Source organism: Callorhinus ursinus, unplaced genomic scaffold, assembly GCF_003265705.2.
Source record: "Callorhinus ursinus isolate GAN/ISIS: 27379988/994484 unplaced genomic scaffold, GSC_fseal_2.0 scaffold31, whole genome shotgun sequence".
Lineage (NCBI taxonomy): Eukaryota > Metazoa > Chordata > Mammalia > Carnivora > Otariidae > Callorhinus > Callorhinus ursinus.
The window spans coordinates 15,652,025-15,656,699 of record NW_027397093.1 but is presented as its reverse complement, the minus strand read 5'-3'; positions in this window follow the sequence as shown (position 1 = coordinate 15,656,699).

Sequence of the window (4,675 nt, the reverse complement as noted above, 5' to 3'; positions counted from 1 at the left end):
TTTTTTTCTCATATGTATTTACTCTCTGCTATGGTATTGTGGCTATCACTTTTTTGTTTTGTTTTGTTTTTTTTTAAACAAGTGCTTACTTGTCACCAAAAAAATAGCCTGGTCTTCCTTCCACTCAGGTCATGTTCTTGGTGATTCTAAAACACAACTGTTTTGTCTTCCCTTGCAGTTTTCTAGCAGGGTTTGAAGTACTTGCTTGAAAGCCCTCCTTGGATTATTGTGGTTTCAGCTGTACATCAACATGAGGCTTAGATGTCCACCTCAGTTCCAGCAGACCAGAGCTAGGTAATTTAATAAAATGTGGACAATACATAACTTGGTTAGGAATAATAACCAGTGGCTTGTAATGCTTTGTACATTGTGTTTGTGGACTAGTGTAAATCTACAGAATGGAATTGGGTCCTTTGAAAAAATGACAACTGTGAATCACAAACATACAAAACAATCATAAAACACCAAAGTTTCATACAGCTTAGAACCGGGAGTCTGTAATTACAATGCAGTCATTCTAGGTGTGTCCGACTCAGACATACTGGATATAATGAAAAGTTAGGGTTTGTTAAGAGACAAGCAAATGGATAAATGAATCAGGCTATTTCCCTCCTCTATTTCAAAGCCATGTAAAATACATAAACTTGAGCAGAGATAGCAATGATTATAAATAGACTTCAGAGTTAATCACTGTTACTAAAGGCCTGTCACTTAACATGGGACAATTTCAGACAGAGATGATATTTATAACAGTTGTCTTTATGGGCAAAAATGCCAGAGGAAAAAAACTTTTGAAATAGTATTGGGCTTAGAAGACAATTCAAGAAGCTACTTTTGGTAAATTTGGGTAGAGGAGGTGTTCTTGAACTTGGTCCTTCAAGGCTATACTTTGATAGTCTACCCTAAAATTTGATACCATGTGCTCGATATCCACTTCATGTCCTTGAAAAGCCCCTGGTACTTATAGAAGCTTGGGAAAGTCTAGTAACTGCTTTGAACTGCCGATTGACATACCTATAATTTGCAGTGAAATTGATAATCCCTGCTGGAAAGTCTTTCTCAAGTCCTTGTAGTCAGGCTGAGACATGTATGTATGTATGTGTGTGTGTGTGTGTGTGTGTGTGTGTTGTGTACATATATATTTTTAAATTTAATTTGTAATGTTCACAAATTTCCTTGTTTCTTTTAATAGCTACATTTTCATTTTCTTAACATGTATATCACTTATTGTCATCCTTTTAAAACTGGTAAATAGGGGCACCTGGGTGGCTCAGTCCTTTAAACATTTGACTCTTGATTTTTGGCTCATGTCATGATCACAGGGTTGTGAAATCAAGCCCCACCATGGGGCTCCATGCTCAGCACAGAATCTGCTTAAGATTCCTCCCTCTCCCTCTGTACTCCACCTTGCTCTCTCTCTCTCTGTCAAAAAACCAAAACCAAAACAAAAAAACAAACCTGATGGATGGATGTTGATCACATTATATCTATAAAATTCCCTTTGCATATAAGTATTTGAAGTATAATAAATTCAAAACAAATTCATGATATAAATTCAAAACAAAGCTTACTTGGAAATAATAACTTTCCCCTGAGCCACACTTCGGTACATTAATTTAGCTCTAATCTGTATACATAAGCCAAATAAGCTTAAGCTATTAAATTTTTTTTTTTGGTCAAAGGAATGTATACACAGCTTAAAAACCAGAGACAAGACTTTTCGACTCTATCATCTATTTCTTCTAGTATTTACCTTATTGATGCTACATAATATGCATCTCCTACTATTTCCTGAGTTAAGACATTAGCTACTGATTTCCTGTTATTATCAGGTGAGGATTTTTAGCTTTCTTAAATCTTTACTTAAATTACTCATTCTCTCCATTAACCTTTTTTTTTTTTTAAAGATTTAGTTACTTGAGAGAGAGCGCACATGAGTGGGGGAGGGGCAGAGGGAGAGGGAGAAGCAGACTCCCGGCTGAGTAGAGAGCCCGATGTGGGGCTCGATCCCAGGACCCTGAGATCATGACCTGAACCCAAGGCAGATGCTTAACTGATTAAGCTACCCAGGTGCCCCTGCATTTCCCTTTTGATACAGCTATTACTCCTTTTTTTGTTTTTTACTTTTTTGGGTTGTTAAATCAGTATTTAGAAATTATGCTCATGACTTTTGTACTACTTCATAGGTCATTTCTCTAACTTCATTTTCTAACCTATCAAAATCTTAGTTTATCATAGTGTTTGTTTCTTAGAGCTCTTTATTATTATTTGGCAGTTCCTTTTTTCCTTTTGAAAGTAAGAGTAACAAACAATATAATGTCTATGTCTTGAGAAAAAAAAGATTTTAGATACACATTTGAAAAGAAAGATTTAGATACACATCTGAGTCACGGCATTCAGAAGAATGAAGGGGAGTATGATGTTGAGGGGAAAAAAAAGGTAAGGGTTTTGTTGCTTCACACGAGAATGTTGGCATTCTAATAGCTGACAGTCCCCAGCTCTAGGAAAGTGGATGCGTTTGGTGCTGGGCTTCTTACGGAGACTTTTGTCCATTAGACGAGAAAAATCTCTACCTTGAGAGACGATGGAAGAAATACTTGCCATGACTTCGGTCTTCTAAATTCTGCACAGTGATTTAATCTCATCACCACCTGGTCCATATACCGTGACTTTACTCAGGGATCTGTACAAATTCATATAAATGATTTCCAGCAGCATTACCAATTCTGCCTGCTGTTATTCAATTTTTAGTAATATTAGAATTCATGTATTTTCACTTTTTTTTAACTAAATCTTGCCCTGATTTTAAAGCTTATCTTGCTCCTTTTCCTAGGCCAATGCTCTTCTTCTCTTACTAATGTAATACGTCATATCTTGTATTGTTATAGCAAAGTTTACAATGTATATGCATACATTACTTCATTTACTGACAGTCCTGGTACAGTATTTCTTAGAGGCGGTCATCTTCTTAGCTGAATTTAAACTGCCTGAAGCTAATTAAGAATGTAAAATGTGGGGTGCCTGGGTGGCTCAGTCGTTAAGCATCTGCCTTCGGCTCAGGTCATGATCCCGGGGTCCTGAGATCGAGCCTGCATTGGGCTCCCTGCTCCACCGGAAGCCTGCTTCTCCCTCTCCCACTCCCCCTGCTTGTGTTCCCTCTCGCTGTGTCTCTCTCTGTCAAATAAATAAAATCTTTAAAAAAAAAGAATGTTGTAAAATGTTATCAGAGAATATAAACGTTTAACACTATCAAAATAAAAAATATTGGAAAATGTGTCAGAAAGTACACCTTTGAATCATTCCCAGAAAGTCTTATTAGGAAGTTCCTTATAGATTCATATACGCTTTTTATCAATTATGACTTTTCCTAATTAGCCCAAAGTTAAATTTCTCTTTTTGAACTTAAAACTCTTGCTAGGAAGAAAGTACTGAATTTTTTTGAGTGTCATAAAGCTCTTTCACCCCCTCCCTTCAGTTCCATTCTTTTTAGTTACCTTATTCTTGTTTCATGGATGCAATATCTTATTTCCCTAAAGATACTTCAGGTTTTTAAAAAACTTTTCTTCTGTTTTCTATATACATATATTTTTTTCTTGTTTGGTTTGACTTTTTTTTTTAAAGGTTTTATTTGAGGCGGGGGGAGGGAAGGGGAGAGGGATAGAGAATCTGAAGCAGACTCCACACTGAGCACAGAGCCCGATGTGGGGTTCGGTCCCACGGCTGCAAGATCATGACCTGAGCTGAAACCAAAAGTCAGATGTGTAACTGACAGACACCCAGGGGCCCCTGGTTGGTTTCTGCTTTTATTTTGGTAACTTTTTTTTTTTTTTTTTTTTAAAGATTTGTTATTTATTGGAGAGAGAGAATGAGAGACAGAGAGCATGAGAGGGAGGAGGGTCAGAGGGAAAAGCAGACTCCCCGCCGAGCAGGGAACCCGATGCGGGACTCGATCCCAGGAGTCCAGGATCATGACCTGAGCCGAAGGCAGTCGCTCAACCAACTGAGCCACCCAGGCGCCCACTTTTGGTAACTTCTCTTGAGTGTCTAGTAATCTTTGGCTATGTTCATATTTAAAAGAGGAATTAAGCTAAGCTCTGTTGACACGGATAGAGCTTGTTAACTTCAGGGTTTTGATGTAGGTTGATTGGATCATAAGCTGGCTTTTTTTTAAACTAAGAAATAATAGACGTATAACATTGTATAAGTTTAAGCTGTACAAGGTGTTGGTTTGATACATTTATATATTGCACTATGATTACTAGAGTAGCATTAGCTAACATACCATGTTATCATGTCATATTTATCATTCCTTTTTTGTATTGAGAACAGTTGAGATTTAATCTCTTAGTAACTTTGAAGTTTATAATATACTGTTGACTATAATCACTTTGTTCTACCTGAGATCTCTAGAACTTATTTATCTACTTGTTATAACTTTGCACCCTTAAACAACATATCCCCAAATTCCTTATTCCCTAGTCCCTGGTAACTGCCATTCTACTTTCTGTTTTTACAAATTCAATTTCTTTTTAGATTCCACCTATAAGTGATACCATACAATATTTGTTCTTTTCTGTCTGACTTATCTCACTTAGCATAATGCATTCAGGGCCCATCCATGTTGTCACAAATGGCAGGATTTCCCTGTTTCTCATGGCTGAATGATATTCCATCT